The following is a 12340-nucleotide window of genomic DNA, read 5'->3' as shown; positions in this document are numbered from 1 at the left end:
TACACAACAAGTTGGAAATCGCAAATTCAACAATGAGTGGTTTGGAAGGAATCAGTGGATAACAGCAAACATAGCAAAGCAATCACTAGCCTGCTATTCAGTGGAGTGGGTGTGTGGTCCCAAGCTTGAAAGGATCAACATTCAACATTGGCCATGCTGTCAATCCAGCATGACTTCTGCCACTCTCAAAACAATTGTAAACTCGGAACTGTGAAATCTGACTTCAGTGAGTTCAAGACAACTGGGAACTCGGAAACCATATTTGTTAAAGCAAGTCAGCCATATCAGCTATGTTTTTTTTAAAAGGCATTAAATGAGGCTGAATGAACTGATTTGCTGCAAGACAAGGCTCCGCTGATAGCCAGGTGTTGGGACTGCTTTTGGGACTCTGCTGTTGGGACAGCTTTATGTAGGCCCTGACAGTTTATGGGCACGGTTTGTCACCGTTATAGTGCAATTAATGTATTGTTTAGTGTTGTGTCATGTAGTGGCTTTGCTGGCATGCATCAAATTTTTTGGGGGGAGTTTGGCTCACCAAGATTTACATGCTTAAATCGCCACTAGATACTAAGGTCGGGATTTAATCTGATCGCGCATTTTTGACAATGCACCTTTAAAAGGCAATGTTCCAGCGTTTGCGGATCCGATCGCATTCACAGTAAACCCTGCATTCGTCAGCTCAGTCTGAAATCACCTACAACACAGATTGAATCCTTACACATTCTTGACACCATAGCCCTGTTTATACCTTCTGTTAACATGCGTCCTTCGCCCTGATCTTGACCTGAACTTGTCTGTTTACACTTATAAGATCTAATCACAATCAGATCACAATGCGTCTTTTAATCATCTACACTTGTCTAGAAATGTGGGCACGATCAGAATGTGTTCAGTATAATGACGGCATGTTATAACCAGGTATAAACAGGGCTCTTGGCCAATTTGGGGGAGATTTTATTGCAAACCCTGAAAGCATGATCTATTTCTCAGCCATTTTTCATACAGTTCATATTTATTGCAATATAACAGCAGATTTAAATTGTCAGATACGTTTGACCAAGTGTATATTATCGCAGCAGATTATTTCTACTTTACAGTAACCTTGCCGTAGATTTATCCCGCTTAATATTTTCTCACCTAACGGCCATATAGGTAGACAGACAGAAATCGATTAGTCTAGTGAAAAGGACCAGGTGTCTAATATCCTGGTGTTTATACAGAACATTTCACAATCCTTGAGGGGTCAGTCCTTCCATTATTATGTCCCCTTCATATTATTATTACCTGATAGAGAGAGAGCGGACGAGAGAGCAAGAGAAAGAGAGCGGGCGAGAGAGAGAGAGTGAGAGAGAGAAAGAGGGCGAGAGAGTGGGCGAGAGAGAGAAAGAGAGTGGGCGAGAGAGAGAGAGTGAGAAAGAGAGCGAGAGAGAAACATAGAGAGAATTATGACTCTGGCACCCCAGTGATCCGTGTAAAATGAACAATAACTCAATCAGACATAAATTCTATGTGACTACCAGAAACAGTTTTATGGTCTAGAATTTAAATGTCTACTAAATTAGCCAGGTAGTGGATACCTGTGTGGAATAGAATGACATTGATTATTTTCTCACATGGTTGTCTGTCTGGTCTGACATGTCTGTCAGTATAAACCTAAAGGCTTCTATTCATCTGTCTCAGCTGTGATCTGGCCCTTGTTCAAGATGCTGAGAGAAATAAAGCAGTGAAGTGAATCCAGATGTGTTCCTGGTGGTTGTGTCATTGACACAGCCGGACTGGTGGACCGGTGGAGGACTGATGTGACAAGTAATAGGGCCTCTGTCTGTCCTGCATTGTGAGGTGAACCTCCAGGCCCAGGCTGCCTTCCATTGAGAGCAGCCAAGTTTCTGCCATCAATAACTTCACACCTAGGCCCTTCAGAGTGCTCAACATGTATTAAGTACTCATATGAATTTGGAGACATTTAACAATTTGCCCATATAGAACAAGAGCTGTCTATAAAAAGAATTGCAGCACAGTGTGTTGATTTTATGAACGATGATGTACAGTGCCTTCAGAAAGTATTCATACCCCTTGACTTATTCCACATTTAGTTGTGTTACAGTCTGAATTCAAAATGGGTTACATTTATTATTTTCCTCATCCATCTACACACAATACCCCGTAATGACAAAGTGAAAACATGTTTTAAGGTATTGCCATAGATTGTCATGTAGATTTAAGTCAAAACTGTAACTCGGCCACTCAGGAACATTCACTGTCTTCTTGGTATGCACCTCCAGTGTAGATTTGGACTTTGTGTTTTAGGTTATTGTCCCGCTGAAAGGGGAATTCATCTCCCAGTGTCTGGTGGAAAGCAGACTGAACCAGGTTTTCCTCTAGGATTTTGCCCGTGCTTAGCTCCATTCCGCTTCTTTTTTATCCTGAAAAACTCCCCAGTCCTTAACGATTACAAGCACACCCATAACACGATACAGCCACCACTATGCTTGAAAATATGAAGAGTGCTACTCAGTGATGTGTTGTATTGGATTTTCCACAAATATAACACTTGCTATTCAGGACAAAAAGTTTATTTCTTTGCCACATTTCCTGCCTATTACTTAAGTGCCTTGTTGGAAACAGGATGCATGTTTTGGAATATTTTTACTCAGTACAAGTTTCCTTCTTTTCACTCTGTCAATTAGGTTAGTATTGTGGAGTAACTGCAATGTTGTTGATCCATCATCAGTTTTCTCCTATCACAGCCATTCAACTCTGTAATTGTTTTAAAGTTATCATTGCTCTCATTTCTGGCAACTGAGTTAGAAAGGATGCCTGTATCTTTTTAGTGACTGGGTGTATGATACATCATCCAGAGTGTAATTAATAATTTCACCATGCTCAAAGGGATATTCAATATCTGTTTAAAAAAAAGTTTGATCCATATACCAATAGGTGCCCTTCTTTGCGAGGCATTGGAAAACCTCCCTGGTCTTTGTGGTTGAATCTGTGTTTGAAGTTCACTGCTCAAATGAGGGACCTTACAGATAATTGTATGTTTGGGGTACAGAGATGAGGTAGTCATTCGAAAATCATCTTAAACACTATTATTGCACACAGAGTGAGTCCATGCAACTTATTATGTGACTTGTTAAGCAAATATGTACTCCTGTACTTATTCAGGATTGCTATAACAAAGGGGTGCAATACTTATTGACTCAAGACATTTCAGCTTTCCATTTTTAATTAATTTGTAAACATTCCAAAAAACATAATTCCACTTTGACATTATGGGTTATTGTGTAGGTCAGTGACAAAACATCTCAATGTAATCCATTTTAAATTAAGGCTGTAACACAACAAAATGTGGAAAAGGTCAAGGGGTGTGAATACTATCTAAAGGCACTGTACAGTATATTACTTATTTTGGATGCTAATGCATAAATAACAAGCAGTCCCCATAGATTTTGGAAGTGTTTTGGAAACAAACTGTGTGGGATTTGCTGTTGGTGAGCACATAGGGCCTGATTGTGATCTGAGTTAACCCTTGTGTTGTCTTAAAGGTAAAAAAAATGACCCACCACTATGTTTAACAGTAGAGAAAACCCCCTAAATGATACTTTTTCAACTTGAAATGTGATGACTTTTCCTAGAGTGACCCCAACATTAGAAAAAGTGAAACATCGCCTTTGTTCATATTTACATGAAAGCTGTACACCACCAGGGTACAAAGATTGTCTTAGGGTCACACCACCAAAGTCACACACACACACACACACACACACACACACACACACACACACACACACACACACACACACACACACACACACACACACACACACACACACACACACACACACACACACACACACACAGAGAGAAATGTAGATTGTGTGAGCTACCAGCAGCTCCTGGAGAGGAAGATCACCATGGTTGGCACAGTTAGAAAGAACAAGCCTGAGCTCCCCCTGCACTCCTCGCAACAACGGGGAGAGAGGCTTTCTCATCAAAGTTTGCCTTCACCCCCACCCACTAGTTTCTTACCTCCCAAAGAGGAACAATAATGTGGTCCTCCTGAGCACATTGCACAAAACGGCTGAGATCAGTGATCGTGAGGACAGGAAGCCAGCCATCGTCCTGGACTACAACCACAACAAAGGAGGCGTGGACAACCTGATCAAGGTGATTGGAACTTACAGCTGCAGGAAGATGACTGCCCACTGCCCCCTGGTCATCTTCCATAACATCATTGACGTGTCCTCATACAATGTCTTCGTGATATGGAACAAGATCAACCCTACCTGGATGCCTGATAAGCGGAACAAGAGAAGGGTGTTCCTGGAGCTGCTGGGAAAGGCCCTTGTAACCCCACACATTCAAAGAAGGGACCGCCTCCCCTGCACAGCAGCCTCTGCAGCGCTTGTGAAAGCTGTTCAGGGGGCTGAATCTTGTCCTGATCCACCTGAGGCTGCAGCTGGGGCAGGCAAGTGGAGGAGATGCCAGTTCTGCCCCCCAAAGAAGGACTATATGTCCTGCACATGTGAGAAATACATCTGCAAAGTCCATGCACACACACTGGCATACTGTCCTACATGTGCTAATTAGAGTTGATTGATTTATGTTCTTCACGCTTTTGTTTTGAATCTATTATCTTATTTTATTCTTATTTATTGTTGTTGTTTATACACCTTGTGGGTGGGGGCAATGGTTAAAAAAATGGGAGAAGACTAGTATTTTGTAGTTGAATTCCTTGTACAGTATGTAAGAATATATCACTGTGTTGCCAAAAGAGTTCAAGACTGTTATTGTTTCCCTTCAATAAAATGCATTCAAAACTACTTTCTGCACATTTCTGCTACTTTCTTAGGCTATACAAGTGCTATCTCTTGCTATAAAATGAATGTTTACACCTATGCAGTACCTTTAGCAATAATAATAATAATAATAAACCTCTACTTTAGTAAAGAAAACAATTATGACAGGTGTGTGGTAATAAAAACGAGTGGTGTCTACTGATTAAATGCAGTCTTTCTGCATTGTGAAGAGGGAAAACCCAGATATTCACAATGTTTGTGATGAATGACAGGTTGTTTCTTCATGTAAAATAGATTTGGGGTTTAAAATCCAATTAAGCTGCTTCATTTTAGGGGTTTAGTGAAGGCGGGTCATTTTTTACCCTTAGGACAAGGGGAGTACACAGAATGTTAAGACTACACAATTAAGCGTGCGCAAATGGAACGTAATTCCTTATTTATGCACTTTTCTCTCTAGCGTATTCTGACCATGAACTTAAGCATGAGAATAGCGTGATGTTCACCTGCTATTCGTTTTGGGTGGAGATTGAATAAATGAAGGTGTGGCGGAGATAAGTCTATAGATACTCCGTATTCTGACCTTGACTTAATTCCCTAATAATTCCACCACCTTTACGCACGAGGAAACCGTGAATAAGGTCTAGTAGCCCATAATCATCTAAGCCCTGTCTAAGCCAGGGGAGGGGAGGTTCTACTAAGCTATATGGAATTGTTTTAAGGTCATACCAAGGATTATTTAGCTATTTTATTTTGAATTTTAAGAACCCTTGAACTATAAAAAAATTAAATAATAATAATATTTGATGAAACATTTTATTTGGCCATACTGATATTAGCCCATACAAGCACATTGAATAACAAATTCACTACATGGAACAACAAATAGTCCCCAAAGAATAATCTGGTCAATTTTTATGTCCTATATCTTAGAGATATGTATTTAGCCCCTTATTTTTGCCACTAAACACTTTCCTTATATACTTCCATAAATTTTTTCAACTGGTACCGGGGGACCGTCAGTTGATTCTTGTGAGGCCTGTGGGCGTTCTAGAGCAAAACATTATTAGTGTGTAGACCAAACAGTTGGCAGATCGACTGTACCGACTTCAGACAAGTCCCAAGAGAAAAACGAGAACACCATCGTGTTCATGAGAGTCTCATCTTTCCATAATAGTTTGTATGCCAAACCGTTCGGACGCTACAGATGATTTAAAAATAAGTCATATCTCTAGCTTAAACTGATGGATTTTGATGGGGACTTTATTATGCTCATTAGATTTCCGCGCAGACATAGACCTTAGGATTCCAAGTGGAAAAAGCATCTACTTTCTACATTCTCCATGCAACATGTAATTTACAACTTGATAAGGGATTTTGATAAGAGCTAGGTAAATGAGTAATCTGTTTGGATAAGGGAATTGTAAACATAAATTACACTTGTTTTAGATAATCGCTGGAGACAAATGTACAACCAGACATATGACAGCAAACTGAAGCATATCAACATATTTCCCACTGTAAAGTTTATGAAATGCTGTGCCGTTATGCAGAATTCTTTTTGTAATTGCCTTTTAATTGTAATTGCCTTTTAACTTGCAGCAATGGGCACTCTCGAATGTCTTAATTATATAGGTTACCTCAACATCCTCTGATTCCTATTAATACCATGTTAAATATTAGCCACTATCTGTGTAGAACGTCAGTAGGCCTAAAAACAACATATATTCAACTGCCAATTTACTGTTAGAAAGGGGGATACCTAGTCAGTTGTACAACTGAATGCCTTCAACTGAAACGTGTCTTCTGCATTTAACCCATCCCTTCTGAATCGGAGAGGTGCAGGGGTCTACCATAATCGACATCCACGTCTTCGGCGCCCAGGGAACAGTGGGTTAACTGCCTTGCTCAGGGGCAGAATGACAGATTTTTACCTCGTCAGCTCAGGGACAGCAACTTTTCGGTTACTGGGCCAACACTCTAACCACTAGGCTACCTTCAGTTGGTATAGCCTACATTATCATTCCATTTAAATACATTGTTTCATTTACCTTCATTTGTTTCCTTTGTAAATGCTGCCAGGAACATGTGGTTGTTGCTGAGGATCATTAGTAACAGTTGATAATATAAAAAAAGACATGTAGGCTAATTAAATCTTTTTGGAGTGGAGCGCAGACAATGTCTTAACAGTTTGAACCATGCATGGCACAATACTTGGCTGTGTCAACACACAGTTCCATGGTTAGTGCAGACAATAGACGAGGGTATAGCCTACTATTTTACACTGTTCTCCCTACTATAATTTTATGTACACTAATCTTCCAACATTACCATGGGTTGAAGAACTGAATGTGGTAATTTTCAGAATGAATCAAACCACAGTTTTCTTTCTTTCGTGCGTTAAGGCTCTCCATACTTTCCTAAACCTAAATAATCTACAAGATCAGAGTATTTTTTTTATCTACCAATTGGTGCTGAAACTGAGACATATATTTAGATGGCTTTCTTTGATCCCTAAAATTCTGAACCTGTTCTCTCGATATGTTCTATTCAATGTACATAGACATGGAATCACTGGTCACTTTCATAATGTTTACATACCGTTTTACTCATTTCATATGTAAATACTGTATTCTAGTCAATGCCACTCATTGCTCGTCCTAATATTTATATTTTTCTCACTTACATTATTTTACATTTAGATTGTGTTTATTCTTGTGAATTGTTAGACACTACTGCACTGTTGGAGCTAGGAACACAAGCATTTTGCTACCCCCGCAATCTGCTAAATATGAGTATGATTTGAGTCTGTCGACAAAATTCAAACTAAAAGGTACACCATATTTAAAGAGATGGCTTAAGATAAATGTACTGAAAGGCATGCTTAAGAAATGCGTAGTTTCCTAAATCGGAATCGGGCCCTTGTTGAATAGGTCATAGAGCCAAATAGACACTAATAATGTATCAACATTAGTAGTTAAGGACTTACCTTAAGACAAGAGTTCCATTCTCAACCCAAACTATAGTGGACCTGATGGCGTGAGTAAGTGAGTGAGAGAGAGAGGGTGAGTGACAAAGAGAGAGCGAGAGAGAAAGTTGAGAGGATTGAGTTGGAAGTGACACTTGAGTACTGGTGAGGTGACCATTAGTGCAGTAATATGGAAGCCTTGGACAAACCACAAAAACTGTCAAGGAGAACCAAACGTTCATTAACACTGTTTCATGCTTGTTGATCCTGAGACATAGGGCTCTATAAAAACCGATAGCCAGGTTTCCTGGATCAAGTCAAAACGACATTCTTTCCGTGCAGTAAGAAAGCTTCACCTGATATACAATTGTTTATTTTTGTTTCAATACTGTAAATAGTGATAGTTGCATATATTAATCTAACCACATTCCTGCAGCACAAAATTCATGATTTTTTTTCTTACTTCTACCGGGTTGGGCTGAATGGGGGTCTTACGGAAGTTTACATATTTTCACCACCAACTGGGGCTTCTGGGGGAGCGATCTGACTGGTGTAGATGAAACCTTTGATGGTTCCTAGAATTTCAAATAAAATCTAATCAAATGTTATTTGTCACATACACGTGTTTAGCAGATGTTATTGCGGGTGTAGAGAAATGCTTGCGTTTCTAGCTCTAACAGTGCAGTAATATCTAACAGCAACATCTAACAATTTCACAACAATACACACAAATCTAAAGTAAAGGAATGAAATTAAGAATATAAATATTTTGGCGAGCAATGTCAGAGCGGCATAGAATAAGATACAGTAGAATATGAGATGAGTAATGCAAAATATGCAAACATTATTAAAATGACTAGTGTATAATTATTAAAGTGGCCAGTGATTCCAAGTCTATGTACACTGCTCAAAAAAATAAAGGGAACACTAAAATAACACATCCTAGATCTGAATGAATGAAATAATCTTATTAAATACTTTTTTCTTTACATAGTTGAATGTGCTGACAACAAAATCACACAAAAATAATCAATGGAAATTCAATTTATCAACCCATGGAGGTCTGGATTTGGAGTCACACTCAAAATTAAAGTGGAAAACCACAATACAGGCTGATCCAACTTTGATGTAATGTCCTTAAAACAAGTCAAAATGAGGCTCAGTAGTGTGTGTGGCCTCCACGTGCCTGTATGACCTCCCTACAACGCCTGGGCATGCTCCTGATGAGGTGGCGAATTATCTCCTGAGGGATCTCCTCCCAGACCTGGACTAAAGCATCCGCCAACTCCTGGACAGTCTGTGGTGCAACGTGGCGTTGGTGGATGGAGCGAGACATGATGTCCCAGATGTGCTCAATTGGATTCAGGTCTGGGGAACGGGCGGGCCAGTCCATAGCATCAATGCCTTCCTCTTGCAGGAACTGCTGACACACTCCAGCCACATGAGGTCTAGCATTGTCTTGCATTAGGAGGAACCCAGGGCCAACCGCACCAGCATATGGTCTCACAAGGGGTCTGAGGATCTCATCTCGGTACCTAATGGCAGTCAGGCTACCTCTGGCGAGCACATGGAGGGCTGTGCGGCCCCCCAAAGAAATGCCACCCCACACCATGACTGACCCACCGCCAAACCGGTCATGCTGGAGGATGTTGCAGGCAGCAGAACGTTCTCCACGGTGTCTCCAGACTCTGTCACGTCTGTCACATGTGCTCAGTGTGAACCTGCTTTCATCTGTGAAGAGCACAGGGCACCAGTGGCGAATTTGCCAATCTTGGTGTTCTCTGGCAAATGCCAAACGTCCTGCACGGTGTTGGGCTGTAAGCACAACCCCCACCTGTGGACATCGGGCTCTCATACCACCCTCATGGAGTCAGTTTCTGACCGTTTGAGCAGACACATGCACATTTGTGGCCTGCTGAAGGTCATTTTGCAGGGCTCTGGCAGTGCTCCTCCTGCTCGTCCTTGCACAAAGGCGGAGGTAGCGGTCCTGCTGCTGGGTTGTTGCCCTCCTACGGCCTCCTCCACGTCTCCTGATGTACTGGCCTGTCTCCTGGTAGCGCCTCCATGCTCTGGACACTACGCTGACACAGCAAACCTTCTTGCCACAGCTCGCATTGATGTGCCATCCTGGATGAGCTGCACTACCTGTGTGGGTTGTAGACTCTGTCTCATGCTACCACTAGAGTGAAAGCACCGCCAGCATTCAAAAGTGACCAAAACATCAGCCAGGAAGCATAGGAACTGAGAAGTGGTCTGTGGTCACCACCTGCAGAACCACTCCTTTATTGGGGGTGTCTTGCTAATTGCCTATAATTTCCACCTGTTGTCTATTCCATTTGCACAACAGCATGTGAAATTTATTGTCAATCAGTGTTGCTTCCTAAGTGGACAGTTTGATTTCACAGAAGTGTGATTGACTTGGAGTTACATTGTGTTGTTTAAGTGTTCCCTTTATTTTTTTGAGCAGTGTATATAGGGCAGCAGCTTCTAATGTGCTAGTGATGGCTATTTAACAGAATTTAACAGTCTGATGGCCTTGAGATAGAAGCTGTTTTTCAGTATCTCGGTCCCAGCTTTGATGCACCTGGTTCAGACCTCACCTTCTGGATGATAGCGGGGTGAACAGGCAGTGGCTCGGTTGGTTGTTGTCCTTGATCTTTTTGGCCTTCCTGTGACATCGGGTGCTGTAGGTGTCCTGGAGGGCAGGTAGTTTGCCCCCGGTTTTGCATTGGGGAGACCAAATTTCTTCAGCCTCCTGAGGTTGAAGAGCTGCTGTTGCGCCTTCTTCACTACACTGTCTGTGTGGGTGGACCATTTCAGTTTGTCACTGATTTGCATGCAGAGGAAATTGAAGCTTTCCACCTTCTCCACTGCGGTCCTGTCGATGTGGATAGGGGGGTGCTCCCTCTGCTATTTCCTGAAGTCCACGATCAACTCCTTAGTTTTGTTGATGTTGGGTGAGAGGTTATTTTACTGGCACAACACTCCCAGGGCCCCCACCTCCTCCCTGTAGGCCAGGCCTGGGCAACTCCAGTCTTCGGGGGCCTGATTGGTGTCACACTTTTGCCCCAGCCCCATGTTTTTTTAATCATATTTTTATACTTTACAGAGTTTTTGTTCAGTTGGCATCCAAAATGTTTAAATGACGTGGTGAACCGCAGAGCAGGGCACATGCTGTTGACTCCAATAATCAACTAATCATGATCTTCAGTTAAAAATGCAATTAGTTTAAATCAGGTGTGTTTGCTAGGGATGGGGGAAAAGTGTGACACCAATCAGGCCCCTGAGGACTGGAATTGCCCAGGCCTGCTGTAGGCTGTCTCGTCATTGTTGGTAATCAGGCCTACTACTGTTGTGTTGTCTGCAAACTTGATGATTGAGTTAGAGGCGTGCGAGGCCACGCAGTCATGGGTGAAAAGGGAGTACAGGAGGGGGCTGAGCAAGCATCCTTGTGGGGCCCTAGTGTTGAGTATCAGCGAAGTGGAGGTATTTTTTCCTACCTTCACCACCTGGGGCTGGCCCGTCAGGAAGTCCAGGACCCAGTTGCACAGGGCGGTGTTCAGACCCAGGGCCTCAAGCTTAATGATGAGCTTGGAGGGTACTATGGTGTTGAATGCTGAGCTATAGTCAATGAATTTGCACCAATAAATGGGGCCATTGGTCCAAACAACAGTGGAAAGGTTTGAGTGTTTCTCATCATCTACTATACAGAGAATTCTGGCTCTGAGTATAGCTACAGTATAACCTAAAGTCACCTCAACTGCAACAGAGCTGTGAGGTGGGTTTAAGGACACACACTTGCTCCACTCTGAGGAACAATGCAACTTTGAGACTATAGCCAATACAAATATATTGTTTTATTATTGTAAGTTATTCATTGTAGATCATTGCAGGATAACACTACTGTCGTTTTTTCACAATAAGTGGTAGTGACAGGGAAATATGATTAGGTTACTGTTAGCAAAAAGAAAAGCCCTGCTCTGCGGTTCACCACGTCATTTAAACATTTTGGATGCCAACTGAACAAAAACTCTGTAAAGTATAAAAATATGATTAAAAAAACATGACAATGCTTTAAACTTCCATTCTCATAGGTATCAACAGAGAGAAGATCAGTGCTGAAATTAAGCTACTACATTATATTCCAGTGGGAAGGCATTCTGTATTTTTTGGTTTTGTTGCTAAACAACCAAACCGTCTACTTGCCAAGGAACAGAGCGGGTCACAATAAAAAGAAAAGCTAACCCAACTTTCCACAAGCCCTCAATGTTGCTTTCGAAGACTATGTAAATGCATTTCCGTTATCACTATTACCACAAAGGAATGGGCTTTCTTGTGTCTCTACCTCAGTTGACCTGACCTGGCAGGATAAGGGTCTACCCATGTGTTTTTCCTCCGTCTTCAATTGCAACACTCAAAACACATTGGAGGTTGCGTACACTCTAAAGCAGCAATGTTTTCCTGATTAAGCTTCTTTTAGGTGATACTGGGGGATCCCTGTTGTCATGTGTTGCTGCCTTGCTATGTTGTTGTCTTAGGTCTCTCTTTATGTAGTGTTGTGTTGTCTCTCTTGTCA

Source organism: Salmo salar, chromosome ssa23, assembly GCF_905237065.1.
Source record: "Salmo salar chromosome ssa23, Ssal_v3.1, whole genome shotgun sequence".
Lineage (NCBI taxonomy): Eukaryota > Metazoa > Chordata > Actinopteri > Salmoniformes > Salmonidae > Salmo > Salmo salar.
This window is presented reverse-complemented; position numbering follows the sequence as displayed.